The 12,155-nt window shown below is 44.1% G+C and overlaps 1 protein-coding gene across 6 annotated transcripts in view; it reads right to left on the bottom strand.

The window, feature by feature from the left end:
* Positions 1-12,155, bottom strand: part of DAG1 (dystroglycan 1) — a 70,325-nt gene that overhangs the window by 56,575 nt on the left and 1,595 nt on the right. For 4 of the 6 annotated variants that reach the window (XM_042929368.1, XM_042929366.1, XM_042929367.1 and 1 more), the window contains exon 2: positions 6,191-6,249. The exons of 1 other annotated variant lie outside the window; for it this stretch is intronic. The gene's annotated coding sequence lies outside the window, so the exon portion shown is untranslated. Of the gene's footprint in view, positions 1-6,190; positions 6,250-10,400; positions 10,978-12,155 lie in introns of those variants that run through there. One more of the 6 variants, XM_042929370.1, reaches the window with a different exon arrangement.

The raw sequence follows: 12,155 nt of genomic DNA, 5'->3' as shown, positions 1-12,155 counted from the left end.
AGTGGAGTATGCAACTCTTGATCTTGGGTCATGAGTTTGAGCCCCACACTGGGTGTGGAGGTTACTTTAAAAAAAAAATCTAAACAAGGCTGTCTAGTTAACAGAGAGAGACCCTGGTCCTCAAAGTATTTTCATCCTCTTACTCATCTTGACAGAAGCCAATGCCTCCAAGGACCACCCGCCCCAACAAGACACCGTAGCACTCAAAACCCCACAGATGAGTGAGCAGTCAAGGTAGAGCTGCTTCCTGGGAGGTACCAATGGGCTTGTGTCTAGGTTTGTTTGATTCTATCAAATGCTAGCTACATCTAAAATCACCTATTACAGGGGCGCCTGGGTGGCTCAGTCGGTTAAGTGGCTGACTTCGGCTCAGGTCATGATCTTGCGGTCTGTGAGTTCAAGCCCCGCGTCGGGCTCTGTGCTGACAGCTCAGAGCCTGGAGCCTGTTTCAGATTCTGTGTCTCCCTCTCTCTGACCTTCCCCCGTTCATGCTCTGTCTCTCTCTGTCTCAAAAATAAATAAACGTTAAAAAAAAATTTTTTTTTTAAATTAATAAAATAAAATAAAAAAATAAAAAAAAATAAAATCACCTATTACATTTGTAATTGTGAAACATAATAAAAAAACACCCCTGAACCCGTAACTCAACCTAAGAAACATAACCAGCCTTTGTTAAATATCAGAGTCCTAATTTACACCGGAAAGGAAAAGGATAAATGTAATATTAACAAGTAGCCATTACGGAACAGTACAGGGAACATTACTAGTCAACCTTTATTTCCTTCTCAGCAGCCTATGGGAAGGATACTCTGTCCCAGTTTTACTGAAGCAGAGAGGTCAAGGGCCTTACTTAAGCCATATTAGGATGCAAGGGTCCCAGGGGACTCAGTACATCTGGTAGGTTCCTTCCTCAGGCCCCTGTTTCTACTGCTGAGAATACTCAGTTATCTTTGTTCAACCTCATCACACTTGTGCCAAACTCTTGCTGGTTGTGCCAAACTCTTGCTGGTCTTGCCAAAGTGCAAGGACCTTCAGTGGGTAGACCTCACCTCTTTCTTTTTTTTTCAACTTTTTTTTTTTTTTTTTTTTGGGACAGAGAGAGACAGAGCATGAACGGGGGAGGGGCAGAGAGAGAGGGAGACACAGAATCGGAAACAGGCTCCAGGCTCCGAGCCATCAGCCCAGAGCCTGACGCGGGGCTCGAACTCACAGACCGCGAGATCGTGACCTGGCTGAAGTCGGACGCTTAACCGACTGCGCCACCCAGGCGCCTAACCTCTTGGGAACTCATGACCCAAAACACTATGTATGAGCAGGCACTATCTGAAAGAAGAGTTCTCCATTAGAACTCAATACCATCTTATAACAAGTGCTGGTATTGACAGTGTGATCTCAGCATGGTATGTTTTATTCTTTTATTTGATAAAAACAAAACGCCACTCCCAATCCTAAAACAGAGAAAAGAAACCTATCATTCTGCCCAGTCAGAAGGATAAAATAGACTAGATTTTGTCCCCCTCTAATAAAAGAAAAAAAAAACAAAAGGTAGGAGGAAGGCAAACACCCAGGGTAGTGCCAGTGCCAGCTGCTCCTTTCAGAGGACACTTCCACAGAAGACGAAGAAATCAGACATACTGAAGCATCATGGAAAGAATGGAATTTTTTTACTCAAATGATCTTTCCAGTACCATTCCAAATAATCTCCCTATCTGGGTTTTAAAGGAACAAAATTAGCAGCCATCCATGCAATCATATAGACTTCATGTAGAAAAGCCCTCTGCCAACTCCAGGAGGGCCTGACCAGGGCTTTTCCATCCTCCTACCATCACCAGCTCACTCACTTGATCCTTACAGAACCTGCTAATGCACAACCGCTGACCACACATCTGGCTCCCCATCTGAAACTAACACCCCTGAAAAAGAAGCAGCCTCTATCTATCCACTCACAAAAAACAGAAGTACCTCATGCTTTTTTTTCCCCAAGGACACACTGGTCTAGGGTCAAAAGAACCCGCCTGATGGGGGCACCTGGGCGGCTCAGTCGGTTAAGCATCCGACTTCGGCTCAGGTCATGATCCCGTGGTTTGTGTGTTCAAGCCCTGCACTGGGCTCTATGCTGACAGCTCAGAACCTGGAGCCTGCTTCAAGCTCTGTGTCTCCCTCTCTCTCTGCTCCTCCTCCACTCATGCTCTGTCTCTCTCTTTCAAAAAATAAACATTAAAAAAATAAAAAATAAAGAACCGTCTGATGGGTAAGGCACTTTGGTATCAGGAGAGAGTATCCACATCCAAAACAAACCTGTTTTTTAAAAAGCTGAGTCCCTCTGCCTTCCCCTACCTGGAGAATCATATTCTAGCATTTCACATCTTGCATAAGTTCTATAGTTGATTAAAGCTAAAACAAATTTTTTCCAGCCTTACTGAGATACAATTGAAGGCCAAAATAAATTTTTAAAAATTTAAAGCCTACTTCATTCACAAATAGATTAATCCTATGCTTCCCAGAGGATTCCAAACATAAGAAAGGCCTGGAGAGAGTGCCCAGCCTCTTGTGACCAGGCACTAAGCCACCCTTGGGAGCAGCAGGCCTGCCTCTCCAAATATGGCCTCAAATCTGTTGCAAGAGTGAGCTCAGGCCTGCAAAAGGGTCCACAAGAATGTTTATCAAGACGTGACAAAATCAGAGGACAGACCTAGGAGCAAACAAAACACATGCACCATGCCTCAGAACAGTCCTGAACAGCAGGGCAGCATGTGAGGAAATGACTACTTGCTGGGCCCTCAGCACCCAGAAACCACAGCAGACCAGACAGAAGCCACAGCAGACCTGACACTGTGCCTGCAGGCACAGCCCACAATGAGCCCCATTCTCCCTGGAAGCTCATGGCAGGAGAGAAGAGGAGAGACAAGGATATTCCTTCACCCCCTCACACAGAGGAAAAGGGCAAAGGCAACCCGGGGCACCATAGGCACATGAGCAGCCATTTTCCTTTCCACCTTTTTGATTCAAAAAGAAACCCCTCTTTAAAAAATCAGAAGGGAGACCTGAGGTCCCATCTGATTAAGGTAGCATTAGATGGGCAAATTAGATGCCTTATACAAGAATCCCCTCTCTCGTCATCAATGCCTAACCAGAAGGAAAAAAACTCAAGGCTTTGAAGGGAGAGGGGACCCCACAGGCCCTGTCAGCTCAGGGCGGGCATTCCAAGGAAAAGAATCAACTTTTCCTGCTAAGAATTTCTTCCCAGCGCCAAAGAATCCAGTCGCTTTTTAAAGTACTTTAAAACTGGAAAAAGCACATCTTCAGACTGGCAAACACAGTATTTTAAGTCTATACTGTTGACCATTCTGACAAAATATTGTGATCTTTTCCAGGTAAGCAGAAGCAACAGCTGGTAGCACAAATCCAGAGGAGAGAGTAAGACAGGAATCCTACTGTTATCTATTTGAGATTTTAATGAATTCTATTTTTAGATCTTTAATAAAGAGCTTCTCTTCTAGTCTCCTCCCACCAAATTTCTCTACTCAGGCAATTCAATCTTCCCAACACTGCTCAGTCTAAAAATATAAGACACTTATTCAGGCATGCTTAACATAACAGGTAGAGCAAAGTTCTCTACATTTCCTAATTTTCCACAAGATGCAGAACCCACCCCTGCTCAAGGACCACTCATCAGGCTGGTCTCCATTATTAAAAAATCCAGTAAGCAAGGCTCCCTGAGGTCAGGGCAGTTATGATGCAAAGATAACCTACCAGCCCAAACAGGAGTATACACGTGACATTTATAGTGATGAGAGATGCGTGTTTTATGGAAGCATTCCATAGTAAAATAAGGGCCCAGAAAATGGATGGTGTCCCAGGTTCTGATTAATAGCCAAATAAAAAGGAAATGCTATTTGGAATTCCATTATTCACTGTATAATTTGTCTTGGCAAAAATTGGCTGAAGTATCAACCCAGTCCTAGAGAACTGAGCTAATTAAGAGAGGCATTTATGACAACCAAGGCAGAACTGGTTCACTTCTGCTATAGACAGCCTTGGGAATCTTAAGTAATCCCTTATCAATCCCTAGAATGCTTGGAGGGAAATGCTCCCAGCACAGAGAGAGGTAAAATAGAAATGACCATATCATTTGCAAAAACAAACATCTCCAAGTCCACTAACCTATTTCAGTAGATACCAACTATTATTACTTTTTTAATGTTTATTTATTTATTTTGAGAGAGAGAGAGAGAGAGAGAGAGTGAATTCCAAGCAGGAATTCAAGAAATCCAAGCCCCAATGTGGGGCTTGATCCCACAACCATGAGATCACGACCTGAGCTAATACCAAGAGTTGGGTGCTTAATCAACTAAACCACCCAGGTGCTCCTAGATACCAACTATTAGAAAGAACTCTGGGGGCACCCGACTGGCTCAATCAGTAGAGCAAGCGACCCCTGATCTCAGGTCATGAGTTCAAGCCCCACGTTAGGTGTAGGGCTTACTTAAAAAATAATAATAATACGGGGCGCCTGGGTGGCTCAATTGGTTAAACACCCGACTCTGGCTCAGATCATGATCTCACGGTTTGTGGGTTCAAGCCCTATGTTGGGCTCTGTGCTGACAGTCCTGAGCCTGGAGCCTGCTTCAGACTCTGCGTGTCTCTCTCTCTCTCTCTCTCTCTCTCTCTCTCTCTGCCCTTCCCCCACTTGTCCTGTCTCTCTCTCTCCCTCTCAAAAACAAATAAACATTAAAAATGTTATTAATAATAATAAATTAAAGAAAAAAGAAAGAACTCTGTAAGAGATGCTTCTTGTTTGTAGATCCCCATACTCCACATACAAAAACTCAACATCCATAGAAATGAAGAGCAAGTGCCAAGCTGGGCACTGGTCATTGTTTCCCTGAATATGACACATCCTTCCAAGTGTCTCACTTGTCCTTGAGCTCCCCTTGATGGCACCCTCCTCTATACTTAGGGTATCTGAGAGCTGGGACCGCCTCAGGAAGACTGAATTTGTGGCTACACCTACGCCCAATGGCAGAGAACATTGAGCCTGGGCCTCTGCATGGCTATAAAAATCACATATCCATACAAGTCACAGAAAAGGGACCAGGGAAAACATACACCATGCTTAAAAATAAAAACGAATACAAACCAGCCTCACTTGACATTACAGATGTGCTCCTACAATACAGATGTGCTCCTACAATACAGATGTGCTCCTACAAAACTGTAAGTCAGGTCTCACTTTTTTCAAAAGCTTTATATTTAACATGGTGATAAGAAAGATTCTAGGGGTGCCTGACTAGCTAAAGTCAGTGGGGCATGCAGCTCTTGGGTTGAATTCGAGCTCCACACTGAGTGTAGAGATTATTTTCTTTTAAATAATGAAATTCTTAAAAAAAAAAAAAAAGATTCCAAAAAAGCTTAATGCCCAAAAATGTTATAGCAACATTACATATTATAATCAAAGTAAGAAACAACTATCTAAGAACTAGGAACAGGTTAGCCATTAGAAATGTTGTATATCTAAAACACAGCTCATGCTATAATGCTAAGAAAAAAGCAGGATAAAAATGGAGTCTATGCTCTAACCTAAACTCCGTAAAAGTGCTGCCCAAGGTCTCTGGAGGACACCCAGGTCTCAGGGAATAATGGCTGCTCCTAGGGAGAACTGGGGACTAAAGGGATGGGTAGAAGCTTTCCCTTGCATAATCCTTTTGAACTTTCTGAGTTTGTACCATGGGTTGGCATTTCCTATTTAAAGAGAGACTAGTGGGTGCCTGGCTGGCTCAGTCAGTGGAGCAAGCAACTCTTGATCTTGAGGTTGTGAGTTCAAGCCCCAGATTGGGTGTGGAGATTAATTAAAAAATAATAAATTTTTAAAAATAAAATAAAGACTGACTACAGGTGCCTGGCTGGCTCAGTTGGAAGAGCATGAGACTCTTGATCTTGGGGTTGTGGGTTCAAGCTCCACGTGCGGTGCAAAGATTAAATAAAACTTAAAAAAAAAAAAAAAGACTAAAATTGGGGGACAAAGGATTTTTCCTTTCTTTTCATTTTCAAGATTTCTTATTTTAAATATATGTATTACTTGATATAGCTTTTTCCCCACTATAGTGTCTTAAAATCCCATAATCATTTTGCCAAGAATGCAAGGACCAATCATCTTTCTTTTGCAGCAATCTCTTTTCAAGTACCTTACCTTGCCTTCTAGTGCTAGGCTGCTTTAAAAGTCTTTTATCTTCCTGAAGAGCAGAGGCCCTGCAGGAAAAGAAGGATCCAATATTGGTGAATGCCCACAACCAAAAAAGAATTACACCAAAGGAAGTGGGGAATGCCACTCAGTCTCCTGCCCACCCCACCAATCAGTCACCTTTCTTTGTCAAAGAGTGACAAACTAAATGTTTTCTGTAGAATTAAACCAGTACCAAAAATTGTAAACAATTTCAAAGACAGAAATAATTCCAATAGGGGCACCTGGCTAGCTCAATCGGTAGAGCATGCAACTCTTGATGTGAAGGTCATGAGTTTGAGTCCCATGTTGTGCATGGAGATCACTTAATTAAAATAATTATAATGAACAATTCCAATATCTAAATTTAGACAGTGGTATTTTAACCTCAGGGCTATTAAATGTACCCCATGATGTGTAGGACAAAGTCAGCCATAAAAGTGATTTTTTATGTTCAGTTGATTGTTCCCACTATGAGCCTGGTTTTATTTTTTAATGCTAATTTATTTTTGAGAGAGAGAACGAGCGAGGAGGAGCAGAAAGAGACACACACACACACAGAATCTGAGGCAGGCTCTAGGCCCTGAGCTGTCAGCACAGAGCCCAACACAGGGCTCGAACTCACCAACTGTGAGATCATGACCTGAACCCAAGTCAGATGCTTAACCAGCTGAGCCACCCAGGCACCCCTACGAGCCTGCTTTTAAAACAGAAGTAGAGGGGTGCCTGGATGGCTCAGATGGTTAAGCGTCCAACTTCGGCTCAGGTCGTGATCTCGTGGTTCATGGGTTCATGCCCCATGTCGGGCTCTGTGCTGACAGCCTGGAGCCTGAAGCCTGCTTCAGATTCTGTGCCTCCCTCTCTCTCTACCCCTCCCCCACTCACACTCTGTCTCTGTCTCTGTCTCTCTCTCTCTCTCAAAATAATAAATAAACATTAAAAAAAATTTTTTTAATTAAAATTAAAATTAAAAAAAATAAATAAAACAGAAGTAGAGGCCCTGGATGGTTTAGTCAGCTAAGCATTCAACTCCTGATTTCAGCTCAGGTCATGATCTCACGATTTGTGGGTTCAAGCCCCACACTGGGCTCCGCGCTGACAGTGGGTAGCCTGCTTGGGATTCTCTTTCTTCCCCTCACTCTCTGCCTCTCCCCCACTCACTCACATGTGCACATGTGCACTTTCTCTCTCAAAAATAAATAAACTTTAGAAAAAATAAAGCCAAAGTATAAACCCAGGCACCTGGCTGGCTCAGTCCGTAGAGCATGCAGCTCTTGATCTCAGGGTACTAATTTCGAGGCCCATGTTAGGTGCAGAGACTGCTTAAATAAATAAATAAACTTATTGATTTTTGAGAGTCAGAGAGAGACAGAGAGCAAGTGGGGGAGGAGCAGAGAGAGGGAGACACAGAATCCGAAGCAGGCTCCAGGCTACCAGCACAGAACCTGATGTGGGGCTCAGACTCACAAACTGTGAGATCATGACCCGAGCCAAAGTCAGATGTCCACCCAACTGAGCCACCCAGTCGTCCCTTTAATTTTTTTTAATGCTTATTTATTTTTGAGAGAGAGATAGAGGGCGAGTGGGGGAAGAGCAGAGGGAAGATAAAGAATCCGAAGCAGGCTCCAGGCTCTGAGATGTCTGCACACAGCCCGAAGCAGGGCTCGAACTCAAGAACCGCAAGATCATGACCTGAGCCAAACTTGGACGCTTAACCGACTGAGCACCCCAGGTGCCCCCAAAATTTTTAATTACAATAAAATATAAGTATAAATTAAATCAGCATAATGCTAAAGTTTCTTTCAGATTTAATTTACTCCAACAGAGAACACAGAACAGCTTCATCAACTTAGACATCTTCAGTTTATGATATTGTACCACTGCATCCCATCCATCTTTCCAGCCTAGACCCAGAGCAAAGTTAAGAAAATGCTTAGCTATCAAACCCAAGAAATAGGAAAATAGGAAAATAGGAAACCCTATTCATTAAAGCTAAATTAAGCCCTCTGGCTGGTGTAATTTTGTAAACTACTCTAAAATCCTATTTATAGAAATTGCTATCTGAGCAGTATTACTGACTAATGATCAGAGTGAAATAGAACGGTCAAAAGGCAAAGCAGGTTATGTGACTCGTAGGAAGACTGTTTTAAATTATTATCCAGAGGCATAGACACAAAAAGACCCACTGGGAAATAACTAGATTAATCACTTGTGTATTCAAAACCACTATCACCTTACTCCAGGCCTAGAATGTCAACACAGAAAAAGCAGAAAAAGATGGAGGCTTAAGAAGCAACAGCACAGAAACACTGGCAAAGGCACAGATACACTCTTTAATGGGGAGGAGAGAGAAAACTCCAGAAAAGGACAGAGAAATCCTTAACCAATACACAGGACACACTGAAGAACAACACACTACCTGAATTTATTCTCACTTGAGTTCCCTTGGAGTTCAATACTCTATAGTCCCCATTTGGGCTCCCGCAATGAAACCAGCATTTCTTACTTCTCTGAATACCCTGGAAGCCTCTAGCCTCCAAGCAGTCACACTCTGTAGTGGTTCCAATCTAAACAACACACCCAGAGGACCTGCATATTGAACCAAACTTCTCATCACTGACTTCCTATACAGGCTAGGAAAAACCTCACAAGGCCTCACTCTTATTCTTACCCATCCACTAAATGGGTCTATCACCACTTGCCATTCCACTAGGCTAGTTGTACACCTCTTATCAAGAAGGCTATGACCAAAATAAACTCAACTCAAAAAGGCAAGCAAGGTAAAGGGGGATCAACTTCACACTATCATGGGCTACCTTTAGTTTGCCCTGTGCAGGTCAAGTCTGCAAGTCAATGACAATTTTTCAATGAATCCAGCCAAAAGCCACATCATCCCTGCTATGATTCTGAGTCTCCCAAACTGTAGACATTTTAAAACACACTAGTCCCCTACCCACCAAGTGGGTCAACAAATCATGGTTTCTCCTCCCTAAGTACATCCCTTCCTCGCCATTTCTTTTGACCACCCTTTCTACCTCCAGCAATTGCACCCCCTACAACCCCTGGATTCAAAACTGGAACACAAGCACTATCCCACTCAGAACTTCCAGAGATACCTACACCCTACTGACCCACCTCAGCCTTCAGGTCAGCCTTTTGCCCCACTTTTCCCCAAGGGATACTTCATTTGGCTCCAGCCTATCTACTCCTTGGTCCTTAGGCACAGCCTGGTCTTTACCTCCTCCACCTTTTTCAGCTCACCCAAGAACAGCCCCTCATCTTGCCTGCCTGCCACAGACTCAATCCTTCTCCCCTTTTGGCAGTCTAAGGGCCCCTCTTTATTCCAAGTCTCGCAAGTCCTCACCAGTACTTAGCTGATGCTGCCTTACTCCTCCATCTTTCCATTGCCACCTTCTGCCCCTTCTACTCAATGGTAAATCCCTGATGGTACCAGCACCATTCAGGTCCCTAATGTCTGCTGAACCGACTCATCTTGAACCTTCTTTCTCCCCCTTCATTCCCCTGCTGACCACTATTCTTGTTCAGGTCCCCTATCTCCCTACTGGAACACAGCAGTAACCAACTTGCCTCCAGTCCAGTCTCCAAACTCATAATGGAAGCTAACTTTCTCTTTTTTAATATTTAAAAACTAAATTTTGGGGGGGCATGCCTGAGTGGCTCAGTCAGTTAGGCATCTGACTTCAGCTCAGGTCATGGTCTCACGTTCATGAGCTCGAGCCCTACATCGGGCTCTGTGCTGACAGCTCAGAGCCCGGAGCCTGCTTTGGATTCTGTGTCTCCCTCTCTTTGCCCCTCCCCTGCTTGTGCTCTGTCTCTCAAAAAAATAAAATAAAATGTTAAAAAAATTTTTTAATTAAAAAAAAAAGAATTATTGAAAAATAAAATAAATTTCTTTAATGTTTATTTTAGAGAGAGACAGAGTGGGGGAGGGCAGAGAGAGAGAGAGTCACAATCCAAAGCAGGCTCCAGACTCTGAGCTGTCAGCACAGAGCCCGACGTGGGGCTCAAACCCACAAACCGTGAGATCATGACCTGAGCCAAAGTCGGATGCCCAACTGACTGAGCCACCCAGGCACCCTGATAAAATAAATTTTTTTAAAGTAAACTTATGCCCATCGAATTCACAATCCCAAGATCAAAAGTCGCATGTTCCACTAACAGCCAGCCAGGCATCCCGGGGCTCATTTCATAAAACCACCACAGCTGTGCTCCAAGACCTTCAAGGATCCCTGTTCCTACATAACTCTAAATTCCTCCATGTAGCATTCTGGTTCCAACCCAACCTTCCAGAACATACAGAAAAGGTGGCCAGTCTTCTCTCTCCCACGCCTTGCCTCTGTTCCACCTCTTTTCCTTCCAGAGTTGTGATCTTCCTGCCATCAACTCCTTCACCAATCAAACCACTAACCTTTCTTGAAGGTCCAGCTCAAATGAAGTCTTCCCCTAAAGTCTGCCCTTGCCAGCCTAAGACCCAAGATCCTTGGCTTACTTCAGCATGGTGCCCAGAGCAACCAGCACAGGCCCAGGAAGGCTCAGACAAACCCTGATTTCTAAGAATGGTCCCTCACAGTATGTTCCTGGAATTCTGTGTGGAGTCCCTGACCAACTCTCCTATATCACCCTGGCATTGTGCCTACCACCAGACACCTGGGCTTGGTCTTCGCCAGAGAAGCACCCAATCAAGGCTACCATTATCAGTTTGATACAACACAAATGCAGGTGGGCATAGCCACCTGTGACTCTACCACATGACAGCTGTATGACCTTGGGAACATTCCTTCATCTGTGACTGTGTTTCGACAGTCAATATAAAGGATTCTTATAACCATTAGCAATGGTGCACACAGAACAGAACCAGAACCTTTGACTATGGCTGATAATAGTTCCATCATATCGCTAACCTAGAAAGCAAGAAAGGCTGAACAATTGTGAAGTAAAGGACTGAACATACTCTCCTCTGCATCAACAAGAATGAACACACCTCTACTCTAAAATCAATACAATAGGAACAGGAAATGCAATGCCCTAAGCTCAAGGGAGAGAGAAGGTTTTTAAAAAATCAAATGCCATGCCTCTTCTTTCCCAATCTCCGTCAAAGTGGCCCCAGGGTCCACCATACCCCACCATTCTCAATGTTTAATAGACACCAGCAAACTTGCAGAAGACATAGTTAAATCTTCGGTCATGCTTAGTTTTCTGACCCACACATTCCTGAATGCAGGTTCCTTCTCCTACCTGCTCCCCCACCCCACCCCCCACCAACCCCAGCTTGGCATTCCCTCTGCTCAACCTTTTCAGCCTCTCAGCTGGCTCCTCCTCCCTCCTCATCTCTCCTCTACAGGCTGACCTCACGACCAGAGTTCCTGAACCCCTCCCCTCCCTGCACCACCTATGTAGTCACTAGCCAAGATCTTTCTAAACATGAGTCTGAACCATGCCACTCCACTAATTTAAAAGCCTTCTGAGGCTTCTGCACCCGGAGTATAAAGTCTGAACTCCTGAGCACAAGAAAGGCCTATAGCTCCCACTTGCCAAGCTGGAGAACTCACAGGTGCTATTTTAGGAGCACATGTACATGTGGTTCCCTGTGTCCAGACCTTGCTGTCCCCCAGCTAATTCCTGCTGGCCCTGCAATGCTCGGCTTAGGAATTCCCTCTCTCCTCAGGCTCTCAAAGCACCATGTGAGCACACTTAGTGGGCAGATACTATCAATCATAGGTTCCCTAATCCCCACTGTCCCTGAAACTGAGTTCCCTCAGGGCAGAGCCAGGTGCTTTTACATGGGTCCCCTGAACCTACCACAAAACCAGGCAAGTAGTGAAGCCAAATATTAGTTAAATGAATGAATGCATTTTGTCAAATCAACTCTTCAAAACAGGGAAGACTTGCTTTCTTCCTCTTTCAACCGCAGCTC

The sequence above is a fragment of the Panthera leo genome, chromosome A2 (genome assembly GCF_018350215.1).
Source record: "Panthera leo isolate Ple1 chromosome A2, P.leo_Ple1_pat1.1, whole genome shotgun sequence".
NCBI classification, from domain to species: domain Eukaryota; kingdom Metazoa; phylum Chordata; class Mammalia; order Carnivora; family Felidae; genus Panthera; species Panthera leo.
This window is presented reverse-complemented; position numbering and strand designations above follow the sequence as displayed.